Genomic DNA, 23,526 nt, shown 5'->3' with positions numbered 1-23,526 from the left:
TTTTTTAAAAGTAAAATGACTTGTTTATGAGGAAATTAAAAGGAAATTGAAATTGAAAATTTTTAATAAGGCATTTCAAATAACTAAAATAGTAGAATTTGAAATTCATTCAAACAGGAAGAGAATTGAAATTCCATAATTTGTGAAATTTCTTATTGTTCAAGATAAAAAAGAACGGGTCAACTTGGTCGACAATAGACAAGACTAACTCAGTCGAATTTGATCAAATTTCGGTTGGTGTGAACTTGGTTGCAATTCGGTCTAGACTATCGGGATCGAATTCGGTCTAGACTAACTGGATCGAATTCGGTCAAATTTCGGTTGGGATCGACTCAATCAAATTTGACTGAGTTCGGCCAAATATTGTACTAGCGCCAACTCGACCGAATTCGGCCAACTTGACCAAATTTGGTCAGAGTTGACTCATTCGAAATTTGGCCGGTACTAACTCGGCTGAATTCAGCTGGGATCGTTTTTGCCGAGTATTGCCAAAATTTCTTTGAGGCCAACTTGACCTAATTCGGTTGGAGTAGTCTAGGTAGAAATTCGACCAACACTAACTCGGTTGAATTTAGTCAAATTTGACCGAGTTGATCAAACAGAAATTCAGCCGAATAAGGGTGAGTCAGTCTTATCCGAAATTGGACCGAATTCAACAAAGTCATCCCTAACAAAAACTTGGTCAAATGCAACCGAACTTGAATCTAGCCAAAATTTGACCGAATTCCGCCAAGTCAGACATGTCCAAAATTTGGCCAAATTTGATCGAGTTGATCCTGGCCGAAATGTGGTTGAATTAGGTGGAGTCAACCTTGGCCGAATTTGACTGAATCTGTTTCGACAAAAAATTTCTCCAAGTATGACCTAATCGGCCTTGAGATAAATTCGGCAAGATGACCTCGTCTTATATTCGTCCAAATTTGATCAAGTTAACCTTGACCAAAATTTGGAAAAATTTGGTTGAGTCAACAACGATCGAAATTTGACAGAATGTGACCGAGTTGGCTATGGCCAAAATTTGGCCGAAATCGGTCAAGTCGACCTTGCCTAAAATTTGGTCGAGTCGACCTTTACCGAAATTTAGCCGAGTCGACTTCATTGAAATTTGACTGAGTCATCCCTAGTCAAAATTGATTGAATGCGACGGAGTTGGCGTAGCGAAATTTGGCCAAATTCGATCGAGTTGGATTCGACTGAAATTCAACCAAATTTGGCCAAATTGATCTTGGCTGCATTTGGTCAAGCCGACCCCGACTTAAATTTGGCCAAATTTGATTAAGTTTATGCCGACCAAAATTTGGCTGAATTCAATCGAGTCGGCTCGATCGAAATTTGACCAAATTTAAATATTTTAAATTGACAGTTATATTTTTTAAATTTAATTTCCAAATTTTATATATTAAAATAAACATTATTAAAGTGAAATTTTATGTCATAAGAGAAATTCAATTATTTTATCCAAACGAAAAATTGAAATGTAATGTAAGATATTGCATTTAGTTTATTCAATTAGATTATTTAAAAAAATAAAGGAAATTCGATTAAAAAATTTCAAATACAATTATTTTAATTTCTTAAAATTATTGAAATGCTTCGTACAAATAAAAAGTCAAACAAGTAAAAGAGAATTATTTATTTTTGATAAACATGTCAAACCTCTTCTCTAAATAATGTAAGATTTTGAACTCAGTTAAATTCTTAGTAGTTTCTTTTTTTCCTAATGTTTTTTATATGCAAGGACATTTCAAGATTTAGTGACTTCTAAACTTTGTTTTTTGCACATTGTATATATCCTCAAACAGGCATTTGTGGTTAAAATTAATGTCGATCTCTTTGATATTATTTATACAATTGCGAACCATTGAGCTGCTTTTATATGCAGGTAAAGTGAAAAATTATAAGTCATTATATAAATTCTTATTCAAATATTTATATTTGATTTGATATTATGATAACAATATACGTCAATCATGTAAATACTCCTCGTGTTTCCATCTTGTTCAATATTTATGTTTATATCAACTATTCCTTTCATAACATTTAATTCTCTCTAAGAACCGACAACTTCAATATTACATAAATTCAGGTAGAAGAGCAAGATACTATATTTAATTCAAAATAATAATTTGTAGATATTTTTTTCCTAATCGTATACTCTTCTAACTTATTTGTATTCATTTTTTTTATCGGCAATTTGTATTAAATGTGACCTAATATAGTTCTAGAAGTTTACTAATTCAGATAAAATGATTAATCACATGGAAGAATTAGGGACGATTACGGGTCGGATAAAGTATGGATAGTGTTTATCCATAACCTAGTCTGCAAAAACAAATTCACTCGTTAGTCTTTCGTTTATCTGATGGGTACTCACTTAAAAAATATCTATGAATTTTTTTAAAACCCACGGGTAATTGTGAATGCCCGCGAATATTTAAAAAATATATATATATATATATATAAGTTTTTTAAATAAAATTTAAAATAAAATATAAAATGATATAAATTAAATATTAATTTAATTTAAGCTAATAAAATAAAAATTTAATTTAATAAAATAAAAATAAAAATTTAATTTTAATTTTGTACATGTAATGGGTACTCGTGGGTATAGGTACATCAGACCCGTTTATAAGCGGGTATTAAAATACTCGCTACCTGCAAGTACTAACTATCCGCTACTAGGGATGGCAAGTGGGTGGGATTGGAACGGTTTCACTATCACATACTCATACCCATCGAAAAAATTCATCCTCATCCCCATACCCAAATCCAACGGGTATCAAAATTTTGTCTCATACCCATTCTCACCAAGTAACAGGTATATATTCGTACCATACCCGTATCCGCTTTCTTATTATTTCAATATTAATTAATTAAGTTTTATAAAATAATAAAAAATTACAACAAAGGAAATATAATATTATCAAATATTCAATATTAAGAGGATGTTTGTTTCTTCAATATAAAAAATATTTATAAAGAAATTATATAATTGTATAGATTTTAAATTAGAATACCAAATAAAATTTCATGAGAACCAAAACATATGTTAAATTTGCAAACCTTGATAAATTCTAGTTTCACTACTAAAAATTCTCATATTACATGGGATTTTTCTTGTAAATTTGTTAAAAAAATGTGTAAGAAAAGACTTTTTCCTGTTATTTTTTCTAAGAATCTTAATTGGCAAATAATTCTTTCGTAGGTAATTATTTCCTACAGACTTATAAAATTCGTAAATATTTTCTATAAAATTTGTTGTGAAAAATGTTTTATACAAAATATTTTACAAAAATATTGACAGCAATTTCCTGCAAATATTTTTCATAACAAAATTTATACATATTTCCTACAAAAAAAATTTCAAAACAAAATTGGTAGGAAATATGAGTTTTTTTTAGTAGTGTTGATAATTTTTTTTTTAAATATAAAAGAAAAACAAATATTCAAATTAACTTATATTTTAAATGTCTGTTTCCTTCAATTTTTTAAATTCTAATGAATCTATTGTTTATAAATTACTAAAAGTTATAATACATCACTATATCAAAATAATGCAAATAATAAATATTAAAATAATAATAATAAAATTTTAGCATATATATTATATCTTTTGAACTATAATATATGTTGGATGGTGATAAAAAGAAATTCATGGCAATTACATTAAAATTTTATATTATAGTAAATAAAATTGATTTATACAATTATAGTAACAAAATTACAGTATGGTAATGAGTTAAAAAAAATTAATAAAATATATCAAAATATTATTTTACATTATAAAAATATTAAAAAATTATCGAATGTGTGTCATAAAAACAACTTGAGAAACCATTGAATGAAATCGCACAAAGGAAAATAAATATATAATTAAGGGTATGATAAAATGAAAAATACTTTAGAGATCTAAGAAAATTTTGCAAATATCAACATAATCAATGGCTGAGACATAACGAAAATTGTTTTAGCGAAACAAAATAGTTCTTCAAATGAAACAAAAATTGATAATAATAGAGTAAGGAAGATTAATTTTTTTATATTACCTAGTAAATTAAAGTTTTATGTTATTTAACACTTAAATATAGAGTGTTAAACATTCTCATTGAAAGGAAAATATACAAGAAATAAATAAAAAATAGAAATATTCAATGTAAAACATAAAAAATATTTAATTAACATAGATAAGATGAAAAATATATTGGAGATGCGAATGAATTTTATGTCAAACCAAATTAGAATAAATAAAAAATAGAAAGTGTTTACTAATATATATATATATATATATATATATATATATATTTACTTAATGGACTAATAATTTAAACGGGGAAGGATATTTTGGCAAGTATGAGGACGGGGACGAGACAAATATGTACATCCCTATACTCTGCAGAAATCATGCAGCGAAATGATTAACGTTTGAATAAAACTCAAGAGGGGAGTGAATTGGTTTTAATATTAAAATTAATACTTTAAAATTTTCTCTGAAATTTTACCGTTTAATTTAATATTAGTTATTTTAAATGCAATCGTAGATACAATAAAGAGATAGGAAAGAAGATTTAACACAAGTATTTATACTGGTTCAGATCAAAAGATCATACGTCTAGTTGTTAATCTCTTTAAACAAAGAGATTAACTCAATCAATAATAATAACATATTACAATCAAATAATCAAGATAGTAGGGAAAAGAAAACACCTATCTTGAAGATAAGAGATGAAAGTAACTTTCTCTGAATCACACAGAAAACCTTGACCTAGCTTTCCTAGCAACAACAACAACACTCAATCTCCTAGAAACCCTCTTAGGAAAAGTTATCGCTCTACCCACACTAGACTTTTCAAAACACTTTTAAGAACTCTCAGAGAACTTCTTTGCAAACACAACACTAAGACTCTACCTCTCAAAAAGGTAAATTTCGAAGTAGCACTGTAGTTCCTTAAATATAGGTTTCAAAAATTAGGTCAAAAATTGAACGGTCATGTTTAAATTGCTAGGGATAATCCACTATCACTTATGATAATCGATTATTTTAGTGAGTTTTCTAAAAGAAAAGTTTGAGCAGATAATTGATTATTCTAGTAGGTTTCTGAAAAATCAGCTTAGCTTAAGATAATCGATTATCATAGTGATTTTTACAAAAATAAGAGAATCAGAGAAATATTTTGCTATTGATTATAAGCTATTCATAACAGATTAAGACAATTAAAAGATAACTTTAAACATAGAACACTTGGCTTTAGATTATCTTCCAGATGACTTTTGAGTTTCTTTGTCATCATCAAAATTTTGCTTCAACATTAACTAGTCTTCTGCTTTTGTCAACATACCCATCCTCATATCCAGTTTAAAAAGTCGGGAATTCCCCATGCTGATACCTATACCCAGTTAATGCAGAGATTCCTCGTCAAAACGGGAAGGGTTGGACAATATCCACTAGGACAAGTTTATTTGTCATCCCTACCCGTCGTGGATTTTATCCCCAAATACGCGAGTATTTTTACCGTCCTTAGGAGGAACTCTTGATTACTTTCTTTCTGTGTTTGCTTTTTAAGAAAAACTAAGGCTTATATGGAGAAAATTATTTCATAAAATAACTAAATATAGTGTAAGAAGAAATATACTACAAAAAATTGCATATTAGCTACGAAAAAATTCACAGCTAATTCGTAGCTAATCTCTCACTAACAACTTTTGCTATAGATTAACTATGAAATTGTTAGGGAATCTTCTGTAGCTAAATCCAGGTAGCTAATTAAAGAGGGATAAAATTCCTCGCTATTTTGTAGCTAATTCGTCTTTAATCCCTCGCTAAAAAGAAGTGTGAAAGTTTTAGAATTTATAACTAATTCGTAGGTAATTTGTCGCAATTTGCCTCTCGCTAATTTGTAGCTAATCTATCGCAACTTTTCTCTCGCTAATCCATAGCTCATCTGTCGTAAATTATCCCTTGTTAATCCGTAGCTAATTTGTCACAATTTTTCTCTTGTTAATTTTTAGATAATTTGTCGTAACGTTTCTCTCGCTAATCCATAGTTAATTTTCACAACTTTTCTCTCGCTAATCCATAAATTTATAGCTAACTTATCGCAAATAAAATTTATAATAAAATTTAAAAATATATAATTTTATTTTACATTATTTTTAAATTACAAAACAACTTATAAATGATTTATTAATTTTACTAATATTAAGACATGAAAAATAGTACTTAAACTAAACAAAATGGAAAAAGCAATGTCTCGATCAAGTATTTTATATGTTGAATATATTATTAAAAAATTAATTAAATAATTTGTGAAAACATAAAATAATTTAAAGATTCCTTAAATAAATTAACTATTTATATATAAAATTACACCATACATAAATTTAATTAATTATTTATTTATAAAAATCTAAAATAAAATATTCTATTTATTAATCTATAATAATGTTATAATATATAAATTATCTATGAAACTCTATTAGCATTAAAATATTTATTTAAATCCAAGCTCAATGTAAATAATCCTCCATTTTAAGAATAACAACGACAAAACTAACATTATTGAAGAAAGAAATATCATTACTATACACCCACAACCCCTCACTATTATATATTTCACAAACATCAATAATGAGATTAAAAATCATGCTCCATGGAGTTATCCATTTTGATATTGATATATAATTTCATCTCTGTTAGTATCTTCCTTAAGCAGATCAAAATTCTTTTAATCGTCGACTTTACTCAAATCCCGTATATTCACAGAACAATTATTGATTTACTTTAACTGCAAGCCCATTTCCTACACCAACCGTTATAATAATATCGTAAATATTATAATAATAATAATAATTTTGATAATAATATTAACAATAATTAAATTACTTATTATAATAATAATTATAAAAATAATACAAAATAAAAATATTTGTAATTGTAATATTAATTATACTTGATATAGTTAAAATCATAATTCATATATTATAATAATAATATTACAAATAATAATATTAATTATAATTATATAATTGAAATTATAAATCAAAATTCTAAAAGTAAAAACAAATTAGCAGCAGTGGGTATGAATCCCGTCCATCAACGACATCTGTTCTTTGGACGTAAGTAAATAAATGATAATGGGGCATTCAAGGAAAAGAAAAATTTAAAATGACAGGAAAACCAAATAAATAGACAGCTGTCACTAAAATAAAAAGGGGTAATTTAAGAAATTTCCAATGTACATTGTTTCCTTATCCGTGTAGTAGAGTAGATAGTAGATTAACTAGTAGGAGACTCATGCATATGCACATGTTGTGTTTTTTTTTTTTTTAATTTTGTTATTTTGAAAATAAATTTTAATATTATTGTGTATAAATAAATTATTTATAAATAAATGATTTTAAAAATTTTAATTGTTAATTTAAGTATATGTACTTATTACATTAATTTAATAAATATATTATTGATATAATTATGTTGAATTAATTATTATTATGTTTTTTTTACTATATATTGTTATTTAATGTTATTGTGTATAAATTAATTATTTATAATTAAATCATTTTAAAGACTTGATTTGTTAATTTGAGTATATGTAATTATTACATTTATTAAGGAAATATAATTTTGATATAATTACATAGAATTAATTATTTTTATATATTATGTTTTTTTTAATTTTGGTTATATTTGTAATGTTATTGGTTTATAAGTTTATTAATTGTCAATAAATTTAAATTTAACGTCATTAGGATTAAATGTTATATATATTGTCATTAAGTTTTTAATTGTTGATTGAACCTACAATAGATAATTTAAATTCTATCACAAACATAATTTTTTTGGGTTAAATTAATATAATTAAATTCAATATAAAATATTTATGGGAATATGAAGAGATGGCGGCAAATGAAATTATTGTATGTCTTATCGAGAGGTGTACAAATTGATATTTTGGAGCATGTTAATCTATATGGTCAGGACGTTTGGATTTGGTGGAGATGTTTCCTTTAGTTTGCTTAAAAGGAAGTTGGATGACTGGGGCTTTGTTTGTTCAAAAACGAAGAAAGAAAGTAGTTATCCTCACGAGTTACAAATGTAGCATCTCTATCTCATATTATGAGTTTAAATAATAAAATAAAATAAGAAAATGAAATCCCATTAATTATAAATCCATTTCCCAAAAATGCGGGAAATTTCAAACTTATTAAATCATTAAAAGCAACCTCAAATTATAAGTATAAAACTCCATTACAAGATCAAAGTTTAGCAATGAAACGGTTTACAATTTATTCCAAGACATAATAAAAATCTGATAAAAACTCTTCCCAGGTCTAGCCCCGCTCCAGCTCTAAGCCTCACCAGATCCACCTGCAACATCATCTACTCACGTATACCACGTATACGATCATCGCCACACACAAGCAGATAGGGTGAGCGAACAAAATAACCATATATTTTTATAGCACACACACACACACACACACACACACACACACACACACACACACATATATATATATATATATATATATATATATATATCACAATCATACCAAATGAATCCCATCCTTTGATTTCATACCACTTGGCCACAACCATGTTAACCGTGTTCTACATCTTCTAATGACTACCTCAACATATCTTGTTGCCATACCTATCGGCCACAACCGATAGAGCACGTGCGGAAAAACCATGCTATGGATCATACACCGTAACACCAGGTGGAGTTCCCAAATACGAACATAGTTCATAATGTCCTAAGACTACCAAACTCATAATCTAATCACTGAGGAGGGCAATCCATCTGGACCTATCCGTACTAGCCATAACCAGCACACTCACACCGGCAACACTCGCCAACCCGAGCTCAACTCAAGGGTTCCTCGTGTTCATCCGTAATCCCGAGCTCAACTCGAGGGATGCCATTCCAAGCCACACTCGAGGAATGCCACATGCTTAACCCCTATCCCGAGCTCAACTCAAGGGATACGTTCCGAGCCACAACTCAAAAAACACCAGCAAGCTGACCTTTAAGGCATCACTAAAGCTTTGTAGATCACGCACGTCAAGAGTAAGAACACCAATACTGTTGCAGTAAAATCGCTTGGAGGGGGACACGTACAACCAGGCGCTGCCCGCTTCCAGATCGCTTGGAGGGTATGATGGGTCGAACCTTTGCTCTCATTAAGTGTTTAAATTTTGGGGATTTATATCACTTTTGCTCTTAAGAATTGTATTTAGTTGCATGCTATATTATTGGATATTCTTGAGTTTAATAATGCAACTGTAATTTAATTTAGGTCCTTAAGAGTGTGAGTTAGGAATATTTCAAGTCATAAAATAAGTCCAAAAATAAGAAATTTTGGAGATAATTAATTCAGGAGCTAAATGCACCTCAATTTTCATTCTTACACCCCCTTCTACAATTGGCTATCTAATTCTGAAAAGGAATATTTTTGGAGCTAAATGCTTGACACCATCACACCAACGCCACCGTCACCTCCATTTTCTCCTCACGCTCCCATTGTTGGCACGAGTGCGAGGAGGCGAAGCAAGATCACGCATCTGTACGCAAGTCTCGGCCTACGCAAACCTGCACCAGTTCTAACCAGATTGAACCACCATTACGCGGTGTACCGAGAGCCTCATCGAAAGTGTATTCGGAGCCATCGCCAACCACCTACGGCAGTCCGATCTGCCACCATCGCAATAATCATCAACCATGAAAGAAACACATAGGGAAACCATAATTCTGGAGAGAGAAAGCACACTGCCACATGTCTGCTTCTTATTGGGCAGTCAAAGAGTCATAACTGGTCAACCAGTCAACTCTGGGCAAGGCTTAGTCAAAGTTGGTCAAATAGACTATTTAGCACTATATTTGGCAGGTGGTTCCTCTACAAGAATCCTGAACATGTCGAATATTTTGTATGTCAACATTAATGTATTTTGGTATGTTGGCATGTATGTTTATGAAGACCTGAATATTTATTATTAAATGGAGTACATCTACTAATTATCTCTACTAATTCTCTCTCATGTTTGTTAAATAATTTTAGATTAAATTATACTTTTAGTCCCTATTTTCGTAGCAAAATTTGAATTTGGTCCCTCAATTAATTTTTATCTCAATCTGGTCCCTATTTTGGGAAATTTGACCTAATCAAGTGCTTTCCGTTAGTGGTGGAGTAACGGTGTTAAATGGGGTGCCACGTGTCAGCTTCCGAATTTTTTGAATTTTTTTATTTTTTTTTATTTTTTTATTTTTTTTGAATTTTTTTAAAATTTTTAAAAAAATTAAAATTTTACCACGTGTCAAGTGGACATCGTGCCACGTGGCAGTGACAGTGCCACGTGTCACTATTTGGGAGGTGTCATTTTCTCATTCTCAATTTGGTCCCTCTATTTTATTTTTTGTCTCAATTTAGTCCCAATTTTTGTAAAAATTATGCAATTTCATCCCCCTCCAAATTGAAACAAAAATTATAAAATGTTCTACAAATATTTTTATTAAATTTGATTTTTTTATTCAAATTGGTATTTTTATTATATATTTTCAATAAAACAAAGTTTCTTTAAATTTGTTTCACATTAAATTTTACTTAAAATTGTTTTCAAATTTTAAATTTATTTGTTTTTTATTGTTACATAAACTAGTTAATTTTTCTTAAATTATATAATTGTTATTTTTATACTAACTAAAATATTTGTATAGAAATTATTGAATTTTACACATTTTAAAAATATGCAATTATTTAAAATATAAATTCAAATAAAAAACAATATTAAAGTACAATGTAATAAAATATCAATATAATTTATGATTTTTTTTATTAACATTATTTTCTATTAACAACTTTAAAACAATTTTAAATAAAGTTTAACGTAAAATATAAATTAAAATAAACTTAATCTTGTTAAAAATATTTACTTGAAATATCAATTTTGATAGAAATATTTGTGCCTATTTATATAGAAATAAAATTTGGTTTCAATTTGGAGAGGGACAAAATTGCATAATTTTTACAAAAATTGGGACTAAATTGAGACAAAAAATAAAATACAGGGATCAAATTGAGAATGAGAAAATGACAACTCCCAAATAGTAACACGTGGCACTGTCACTACCACGTGACACTATGTCCACTTAACACGTGGCAAAATTTTAATTTTTTTTAAAATTAAAAAAAAAATAAAAAAAAATTCAAAAAATTCAAAAAATAAAAAATTCAAAAAATTCAAAAAATTCAGAAGCTGACACGTGACACCCCATTTAACACCGTTACTTCACCCCTAACGGAAAGGACTTGATTGAGTCAAATTTCCTAAAATAGGGACCAGATTGAGATAAAAAATAATTGAGGGACCAAATTCAAATTTTGTTACGAAAATGGAGACTAAAAGTATAATTTAACCATAATTTTATTCCAATAGTTTATATTTTGTTTAAGTAGATGATTATTAGAGTAACAAAAAAATTTGAATAAATTTAAAAATATATATTACCAAATTTAAATTTTCATTGGGTAGATTATTTCAATAAGCAATAACTTTGAATAAATTAAAATAATATATTACCAAATTTTGCATTATATGAAACCTAGTGCAACTAAAATTAAACTTTAATTAACTTATTCTTAATAGCAATTGATAATTAAAATTGGTAATTTATATAATTATCATTATGTAAAAATGCATCCAAGTTACAAAGAGTATAAGTATTCTAGTTCGGAAATATTATTTACTAAAAATTTTTAATTAATTTAATAAAGTTAGTTATAAAAATTAACAATTCAATGTGTACGTTTAAGATTGACTATAATGTTATACTATTATAAAAACTATAATAATTTCCAAATAATAATATTAGTTATAATTATTATAAAAAACTCAATTCAAGAAATAATTGGAAAGATCGTAATTTGATGCAGTTAATATAGGTTTGGATAGTTAGAATTACAATATCTTCTTAATATATGAACATGAATCACCATTTCTAAAGCTTATAACAATAATAACGTCAAAGATGTAGCACATGCACTACAGAATGATGGTGGTTTCTTTAGTTAAATATTCAGTATGAATTTGGCTGGTTATAGGTTTGGAAAGTCTTGGTTGACCTGACAACATTAATAACGTGACAATTATGGCAGGTCCACTACATAATTATGGTGGTGTGTTTAGTAAAAATATTCAGTATCAATTGGGCTAAATATAGCTTTGAAAAGTCATTATTTTGATAAGTAATTACTATATGAACCTACATGAAGACTTATTTGACCTTATTGTGGCAGGTGTACCAAATAATTATGGTGGTGTCAATATAACTACTAACATCAGCTGGTTGAATCTCTGCATATTATTAAATGTTGTTGTGTTGTTGGTGTATGGTAGTTTCGATTTTTAATGCATCTTGGCAAATAAGGATTTCTTAAAAAAATGTAATGGTAAGTTAAAAACATGATAAAGCAACGTATATGATCGCAGCAACAAACCATTTACTTGAATCTCCATCTTTTATTACAATGCATTCTAACAAAAAATCAATACATGACACCAAAACAACATATGAATGCACAACAATTAAGCATTCATATATTTGTAAGTAGTCTTTAACATGTATTTTTCAGAAAATATAGGCCCACAGGTATGTTAACATACATTGCACTTATACATTGTTAAAAATTTCTTTGAAAACTACATTTGTGGTAGTAGTCAAAGGCCTGTTTTCAATGTCATGGATTAAAATCCTTAATCCGAACTTGCTTTTAACTCTAGAAGTTGCAACATATATTTGACCATGACTAAAAATTAGTGTTGGCAAATACAACCCAACACAATCTAAAGATTGTCCTTGGTATTTGTTAATGGTCATAGCATAAGATAACATGATTGAGAATTGTCTTCTAATCAGCTAGAATGGCCAAGGGGACTAGGATGGTGACATAGACATACGTGAAATGTAAATCTCTGTTCCTTTCATTTTCTAGTAATAATCTTTGCATTGATTACATGGTTTTCAAGTTTAGTCACTATTAATCTGCTACCATTACACAAACCTTGAGATTGATCCAAATTTCTTAAAAGCATAATTGGGGCACCAACCTTTAGTTTAATACTATGGTTTGGTAATCCAGATGTTCTTAATGAATTTAGAAATTCTAGTGTAATACCATCGTATGCTTCAACCTCTATTGGCTCAGATGTATCTCTGCAGTCAGATCTTAGATATTCTTTATGTTCACCTGAAATACATGAATCAGATTAAGTTCATAGTTCTTACTGATGATTTAGTAAATTGTTAATTATGAACAATGCCTAACCTGGAATTGATTCCAAAATAGATTGATTGATTTCATCAATTGTTTCAATTCGACTGGCTAGAATAGCTCTTGATATGAGAAACCCTTCATCTTTGTATTTTTGCATTAATCATGTATATATGGTATTGACAATGGCTTGGATAGGATCATTATATTATGATATTAGTAATTCTGATGGGATTTCTATATCAACTAATCCATCGTTCGCCAATTTTTATTATCCAGGAAGAAAAATCTTCAATTTCAGCAATAGTAGACTGATATAATTCATCTTGTAACAGTTGAATGTTCTTTTTCAAATTCAAAATATGGCAATGGTCCCACAAATAGGACGAGTTGATAGTAGCATGAATAATATCAGATCTACTGCCCCGTGGAATAACATGAAGTATTTGTCTAAAATCTCCTCCAAAAACTACTACTTTGCTATCAAAAACAGAATCATATTTGTTCTTTTCTCTCATGTTGTCTTTTAAAGTTCGATCTAATGTTTCAAAACAATACTTATGTGCCATTGGTGCTTCATCCCAAATTATTAGGTTTGCCAATTTCATCAGGTCTAATAGTTCACTACCCTTTGTAATGTTGTAGACAGAGTGCTCTAGTGTAGGAATTGGAATCTTGAATTTAGAAAGAGTTGTCCTACCTCCAGGCAATAACAAAGAAGCTATGCCACTTGATGCAACTGTCAACACTATTTTTCCTTCAGCTCGAAAAGCAGAAGATAAGGCTGTCCACATAAAAGTTTTTCCTGTTCCTCTATATCCATATAAAAAGAACATCCCCCCTTGTTCATGATTGACAACATCTATAATCTTTTGAAACATATGTCTTTGCTCATCTGCAATTCATCATTAATTATTATGTTATATTTTAATGTGTTGTATGTCTAATGCATACAGTTAAAGTTAGATTCAAATATATGTAACTCATCATCCTTGTTGTAATCAAGTTCTATATATACGAATCTATTTCCACAATAATTTACCACAAAATCATTGGGATAAGGCATAAATGACCATTCCTTTAATGTTCTCCTGTTATTCTACAAGAGCTTCTTAATCTCTATCAAGGTTAAATTTTGAAGAGTTTCAATATTCAAATTGAGTTCTGCAACAGAAAAGTTAAGTTAATATACTTTAAACATGAAAGATAGATTTTATATGGTTTAATTGATTATACCTTAGATTTGTAGCAATAATCCTTTCGTTATATAATATTCCATCAGATAACCATTCTCATGTTTTACTCCACAACTCTTTAGGTTTTAAGATACTATTTGACATGAGGATAGTTATAAATAATTTCCTTAAGAAGTGCCCCGATCCCCAATCTTTGGCTTCCTTAATAGCATCGACATATTCGGTATCCTCTGCTAAAAATCCACAAGCTTTACAGGCTTCTCTAAATGTAGGATACGTTATGTTGTCAACAGTTCGAATATCTACATATGATAGTGGACCTTTTACTATTCTTAGCATCCTCCTTAAGTAGAAAAGTTCACTAGTTGCTAGGGGAACCCAAATAAGTCTTCCAATGGTGTTGCCCTTTTGTCTTGGTTTCCAATATCTTTCATTCTTATTATAAACATACTTAGATACAAATTGTGGATATGTTAAATTCCTTGCATCAAAATATTTTTTGTTGCACTCCATCCAGGTTGTAAACATCGACTCCTTAATTGTTGGTTTTGCCATGATTTCATCAATATCATTATCATCCTTGAAGTACAATGACTGTTCACCAGGCAGATGAAAAATAGTCGTTCAACAGCTGGATTTCTTCCGTGAATAGGAAATGAAAATATTCTCCAACATGCTTCACATGGTGAAATATATCTGCAATCAATATACTGTTTGATTTCATCTGTGTCAAATTGAGTAATTCGTTATCATTGGCATTGGAAACTATAGCAGTTGTAATTCTATCATATCCTTTATTGATGTACTTAAATAAGTACTTGATTGAATTGGAACGGTTACACCATTCAACATTGACATGAGCTTGATATTTCAGGATTATATTGTAGGATTATAAGGGACAACAAAACGATTATCTAGTGCTATGTCATTTTTGACAGCAGTGATTTCATTGCTTCTTCGATGATAATGAGGAAAACCATCTTTTGCAATTGTGGTAGTATTTTGGAATTTCTTCGAATAAAATCAGGAACATGATCCATTCTTCATGCATGGAGATGATATATTAGCTAATCCATATGGTTCGTGTATCATATGTTCTTTGACACAAGCATACAATTCTGGCTCCTTTTTGGCACATGGTATGACAGTTGAAATTACCTTATCTATATCCAATGCTGTTAGATATTTGCTAGAAGGATGCAAGAATATTAGCAAATGAGCATGTGGTAAACCACATTTCTGGAATTCAATACTATACATGTCTGTCAAAAATAAATTAAGAATTACGTTGTTAGAATAAAAGAATAATTGAAGTTATTACATTCTATCATAAAAATATTAATACTTACATGCTATGACTATGCCCAATGTATGCTTTTTCGTTAAATCTGATAGCAACTCATCAAATTTGATTCTAAATACTCTTGCAATAATATCTGGCCGATTTGAAGGACTTAATTTTGAAGACTTTAATATTCGAGAAATCTTTGGCCGTTTCGGGTTATAGGTAAAAGTTACAAATAGATCTGGGAATCCTACATGACCATATATTGTCATTCCATCAAAATATAATTGATCCATAAATCTTCTGCCACCAACAAAGCTTGATGGAAGCATAAATCGTTTCCCTTTTTTGAGAGGCTTCAGTTTGGCTTTCATTACTTGGTTAACAAAGGTTATTATATTTATCAACCCTAAGCTTGGATTGATTATTTCTGATGAATGATAATCTCACAGACTCAATCATTGTGTATCCATCAACAAAAAATTGTTGGAACAATCTTCTAGATCTAAGAATAGTCATTGGCTCACAATCTCGAGTTTGAATTCTAAAACAAAACCATTCCTTGATTGATAAGCGATTACATTTTGATGCCAAAGAATCGCGATGACTAATATCATGCCTATAACCATCTTCACCATATGAAAACAACAAAGGATATTGATAACCCAAATAACTGGTGTGCAACTCGTTTATTCTTTGTAGCTTTCCTGTTCTGCTTTCCATAATAATATCTCTAGGAGAAGCGCTATCAACATCAGCTACGATTAATGCAGCTACTTCTGAAACCATTGGCATGTTGTATATTCGTTCATCTTTTTGCCTATCTGTTATAAGTCTTAATTTGAGATCATGAAATGGTTGTTCTGGATATCGATCCCTTGCCATTCTGAAAGATTTGGCATGCACATTGTACTTATCAAGCATTTCAGTTAGTGTTTTTACAATTTCAGCATCAATATCATTATGGTTCCTACATCAAGATTGAATTTCAAATCAAAAAAATTGCCTCATCATATAATATAATTTGGTACCATAATTGTAGTTTACCTCAAAGATTGAATTCTATTGTGTATCTCATTATCAATATCATATATGTATAGCTTAGCAAACTTTGGTTGTTTTCCAATATGTGGCAAAAGACTACGAATTCTATGACATTATTGACCTTGAACTCTTAAATTTGGTGGTATTTATTGTCAATTTTTGCTCTAGGAGATGTGAATGCAAACATCATGTTGTATGTTTTAATGTGTTGTTGATAACTTCTACTCTGTTTACAATCAGATTGAAAAAGTAGTAGTTGAAGTTCATCAGGGGGGTCTTTTAACATTGACAATTGAACTTTTCCATTTCCATAACACAGTTGAAAGTTGGGATTAATATTTCGATGAGATTTGTCAATACGTTCTTGATACCACTTATGACCTTTGCAATGCTGACAAATATAGATTGGATCCCCTATATCTGCATACAACTTGCAAATGAATACCTTAGTTTAAATTGTCATAGATGATTGCAAAAAAATATTACAATAATTGTTTTTAGAAGCCTTATCTTTATTTGTGGTTGACACTTCATAGTTCATATGATACTCTTCATGACTGTCTGCACAATAAGTATTAATGGAATATCATTCTCCTCATACTAAAATAATTACATTATTTCACAAAGTATATCAATATTCATTTCCTTATTATAAAATAGTTTTACCTTGTATTGGGGAATTACATGAATCTGACTTATCTGTGTTTGACTCTAGTTCATCAATATCTTTCAACTGCACTGATTGAGTAAGCATATGGGAATCATTGGTTGTTGTGACCATATTAACAGTGGCTTCAAACTTCCGAAGGAGATTTTGTTGCTTTCTTCTGCTTCCAGTAATATCTCTTTGCTCATTCACGAATGTAGGTTATGGACCTTTCATTGGTAATTCCTTATGAGACCTTTATTCATTCAGAAAACAACTTGTTACATCAACTAATGGTGTGCAATTTCTTCTTTTCTTTTCAGGGTGCTTCTGTTGTATGCATGTAGCATTCATCCTCTTCCGTTGGATTATTAGTTTCCTTTTTATTCTTGCACTTGTACTGGACTTGGTATTTTGATTATCCATCCTAATAGAGAAAACAATACATAATAAAAAATTAGCACAACACTATAACATTTGCAATAATCTGTAAATGTTATACAGAGGTATTGTAATAGGTATTAAAGGTTTAAGATGAACTTCATAGAAAACACTTGTACATGAAATTAAAAAATCATCCACGAGCCAAATAATACTCCTCATTGGTCAAGTATAAAACTTTGTCTGCTCTAATTCATCAGTAGCTACACAAATCTGCTCTTCAACCATATTTGACATTTCCTTTACAAAATACTTCATCAAATTACCATTACTCATATTTTGTTATGTATATGTTACTGGATGGAACAATCCAACAATTTTTAACGCCAAATATAAAACTTGTTTAAACTAATATTAATGGGAAAGATATAATTTTGGTTATTAAATAAATGTCTTTTCACCTTAACATGTTTTATCTGTTACTTACCCTACATTTTCAATTTATTATATTATATATCACATTGTTAATTACACAATCAAATATTATGTTCAATACTTTTGTTATGAGGGAAACCCATTAACAACTTCATCGTAATAGTACATTCCATACTTCACTGTAAAATTTAAATGTTGAACAATAATATCAGTATTAAATGCACATCCTCTCAATCAATATATGATGTCCTTTCAAGAAATCCTAATACATCCCATTGAAACCAAAAACTTTCTTAAGTTCTAAGTATTGGAATGTTCAAAGAATTGTTGTATTATTATATTTCATGAATGTCATCTTTATTGAGACAATATATTGAATTATAAATATCAATGTATTACCATAGTTGTAATCAATAACTCTATTTTAGGACGCTTATTCATTGTCAATATTCTGATAGTATAATTGTTTTGTTGCATAGTAATGACAATTAATCATAAACATGTGTTATAAAATTTGTCATTAGATTTTAAAGCGGATTACTAATGATCTTTAATAAAGCAAATGTTTATTATAAGGCATAAATGATTCTTGTAGTAGTCATTATATATTTTTTTCATCTAAAGTAATTTGAATAATTAATATGCAAAAACAATACTGTAAAGATGAAAAGTAATTGAAAAGAACTTAGAACTATTATTTATTAAAAAAACTTTAATTTAATCATTGAATACTTGATATCAATTACTAAATATTAGTTCAAAACAGATAACACTAATATCATAATGTAATAATATTTTTACTTGTAACAAATTCAAAGATCTAAATTATAATAATAACAATCACGTTATATTAGCATTCTTCGAAATTGTCTTCTACAATTTTGCACACCCAAAATTATTAATGTTGTTTTAGAACATTCATAGTTAAAGTTTCTCAAAACAGGACCAGGAATGAGGTACCATAGAAGTCACAACATGGTTCACAAAGATAAAAAATGTTTTTACAAACATTTTAACATATTTTTCCTCGCAACCTTAATACATTTATAATTTCTTCTTTTTGATACTCTTCATTGGCTTTGTAGTCTTTGTAGCTGAGACTTGAGCTAAAGGAATGTCCTCCAGAAGATCGAACTCCATGATACTTGATGGAATGTCTTGAACATCATTAGTGGTAGCACAAACATCCTTAGTAGGCGTCATACATAAAACTAAATAAGGTTCATCATCAACTGTGGAAGAAAGGCACATCTGCAATGATCAACATCAATCATGTTACAGATTCAAGACATCAGTTATATTAGTATGCTAACTCAAGTAAAATTATACTTACCAATGAACTATCAATATCAGCTGTTAAGTCACATGCAACATTACCAATACATTCAACAAGTTCCATTGCTTGGCAACATATATATATATATATATATATATATATATATATATATATATATATATATATATATATAATTAATTTCAAACATTGTATAACATTTTATCTCACAACTAGTATGGCCAAATTTTAAATACTTACTAAAGAAGTCCCGCTAGAAGTTGGTAAAAATCACAGACACTGCCATTGCTACATTTTCCAATAACCATTGCTTGCATAATTTATTTACTATTAAAATTTAAAAATAGAAACCATTACTGTTCCCATTAGTAAAGAAAATTAAATTGAAGTATACTCACTAAGGAGTTGAAAATATCAAGAATTATGTCTGATGGACCACTAACCATACATTCACCAACTTGGCTTGCCTGCAAAGTGTTATAAAAAAAATCAATTACTAATAAAACTATTATTCATATTTCAGGTATTTACTACAAAAAATTCCATTACTACCTCCTCCTGTGCAAGTAGAGCTTTAACGTGATCAATAATTTCCACGTCAGTAGAAACTCTCATAACTGAAGCAGGTCAGTTCTTTTCTTGTAGCTTAACTTTAAAAGCCCAAGTACATCCTAAAATAACATCTAGATCCTCTGGAAAACACTTAGGATCATCTTCACCATCCTAATACAAAACAAGTACAACGAAATAAAATATTACTAAGTTGTTTACAATAATTTTTTTTGTAAAATAAGTTAAGTTGTAAATGTTGACCATTTCTTCTACCTTGATCATTTTCTTTCTCAAATCAGTAGCAGATACACCAATTAAATTCATGCAATCTTGGTCCCAAAGCATGAAATTGGCCACCTTTTTCCCATCAGTAACTTGAATTTCGAGCTTGTATCTACAAAAGTCATTTGAATTAGAATTAACACTGGGACATATGGTCAAACATATAAATGTAACATTTACTAACCTGATTTTTGGATAATCGTTAAAAGCATCACAACTAAGACACTTAAAAGAACAAACTTCATGAGTTCTTTTCGTACATACGCTACACACCAAATAATTTCATCTATCATTTCCTAAGTTAAATATAAGTGTACGTGCAACAGTTACATAGGAAATCTTCTATATGAATAAAAAAAATGTAAATAATATGATGAACAATTACAAAATTGACTTAAAACAAATTTACGAAGATGAGAATTACCTCTAATACAGTGAAACACTTTTAACAACAATTTTATACATAAACCTATCAGCATGACTAATCTGCGAAGAGCCACTATACTGACTTCCCTCCTCAAAACTTTCACTACAGAGGTTGTACACATTACACATTAGTTAGTGTTTATGAAAATAACTTTTAATCAATAATAGATGGCTAATATATAAACATACTCTACAAATTGATTCTTAAAATCAATCAGCTCAGGTATGTCATCTCCCGTTATCAATTTTGAACCATTCCAAAAATTAGACAGTGACACTGGCCATGGGCCTATACAAAATTAATTACATTAGCTTAAAGAATAATGATAATCTAAAAATATTAATGACATTATTAAAACCTGATGCAGCCTTTATCTTTGCCTGAGTAAGAATAATAGCAGGATTAGATGTTTCACTACGTAGTGAGATTCATATTGCAATAAGTCAATAATTTCTCGCAATATGAATCTCACAATGTGCAACCGATTATAGCACCATTGCATTAATGAAATAACAACACCATATTACAAAATAATAATAAAATTATTAAAACACTACTGTAAATATAAAAGAACATACATAATGAAACCAACTTCAAATCCTTCAGGTCAAAGACAACATTTTTCGCATGTACTTCCTCCTCTACATTGTCCACCACACCAATGACATCTAACATGCAAAAATAAAATAAAATAAAAATAAATCAACAAAAATAGAAAATATAGGACACATCCATGAAGATAGAACAATAAACATTCCAACCAACAAATCAGCACAATACTTTCCATCAATGATATCCTTTATACTTTTGAACTTCCATACCTTTCTAGGCATGCTTGCAATGGGTTAGGGTCGTATGGACGTTGCTCCTATAAACAATAGCTTAAATGGATGCTCACAAACTCTATATTGAGCTCTGTTCTTTAACATTATAAAGTTATGCATTATGTAACTTTCACCCTCTTTTAGCTTGTCTTCCCAAACACCCATATCTACCTTCTTAATCATTGCAACAATAACATCACCCTAAAGAACAGATTAATATATATATATATATATATATATATATATATATATATATATATATATATATATATATATATATATATATATATATACGGTTAAATATATTTGTCATCTTATAAAATACAATATGGAACATGCTAAAATATGATACTTTACATTACTTTTTGATCCATTAGAACCATATCCATATTTCGTTTGGAATCCCATGACTCAACATACCACAAATCTATGATTGTGACAACAAGTTTCAACGTTTCTCTTCTTCCATCAATATTCTTGATCATATCAAAATTTTTTGCCATTTAATACATTACAATAAAATAAGTGTTAAGTTTTAACCAACGACACATCGACTCAAATAACTAATCAAAAAATAGAACAACAAACACAAAATCAAGCTACAGAAACAAACTAACAAACGACAAATCATCTTCCACAAAAAAAAAGCTCACAAAAAAATCAAAACTTTCATCAACAAAAAATGTTCCTACAACTAAAAAAGACTTTGAATAAATATTAAGCAAAGGGAACACAATGATCAACAAAAAAAAAACTCCAAAAAACAAACAAACTTCTTTTCAACAACAACATCTGAAACGTCTTTTAAAAAGGTTCAACACAAAATAACAGAAAAAAGAAGAAGCAAACTTCTATAAACATTTTTTAAAAAATACTACAACATGGGTAAAACAGGTTAAACTAAAAAAGAATGTATAAAAACAAAATCTTTCATGATCGACAACATACAAAAAGGTTCAACATAACAATAACAACCTTTGATGAAGAAGAAAAACCATGCATAAAGAAGAAAGATGCATGAAGAACAATAAATAGGAAATAAATAATATTTAACTTTCAATCAAAAATAAAAAATAAGTATCAAGAACAACAATCAACGAAGAAGAAGTAGGTATGAAGTTACTCAAATGAACTTACGGAGAATAAGCATGAACGAAGAAGAATGAGAAATAGAGAAGAAGGAGGAACATAGAAGAAAAGGTTACCTGGAGAAGAAGGATTCAACTGACTTACCTTCTAGAAGATGGATTTTCAAACCTGTTAACAAATGTCTATCAAACCATTAAACAACCTTCACCGTCAAAACACTACAACATCAAATTGACGAAAATACCATTCATTTAAGACACATGTCAATGAAGTAGAATGTCTAGTTCAGTAACTTCATTATACTAACATTTTCTAACATTTTCTTAGATATATAGTAGACATAGAGTCAAAACACTGCTTTTAAAAGTATACTTCTTGTAAATGAAAGGAAGCTTACGCAGCCTTAGGAACCATTATTTCACCATATATGTAGACACAGTTAATTGATTCCTTAATATACGTATCATTACTCAATAATATAATATTATATTTTAATCTAAACTGCTTAAATTAGAGATTTTTTGGATTACACTTACCTTTACTACAAAACTGACTGATTCTGATTAGGCCCAAGCATGTGAATAGCGTGAGTGAGTCCAACCTTAACAGAAACCATTTAAGAATGTGAGAGTGAGAGGATCTCCAAAATGTCAAAGAGTAGGTATCCAAAAATTATAGGGTTTGGAAATGTTTAGGAGAGTGAATCGTATAACGTGTGTTTGGAAACATCAGTGGAAAAAGAGAGATTGGGAATGAGTGACTTAGGAGGAGAAAAGAAAGGGAGAAAGAACCCGATTGTTGA

Source organism: Vigna unguiculata, chromosome 3 (assembly GCF_037176805.1).
Source record: "Vigna unguiculata cultivar grain cowpea cultivar isolate G323 ecotype 2 chromosome 3, ASM3717680v1, whole genome shotgun sequence".
Lineage (NCBI taxonomy): Eukaryota > Viridiplantae > Streptophyta > Magnoliopsida > Fabales > Fabaceae > Vigna > Vigna unguiculata.
The sequence above is the reverse complement of the archived record's forward strand: the minus strand, read 5'-3'. Positions refer to the sequence as shown.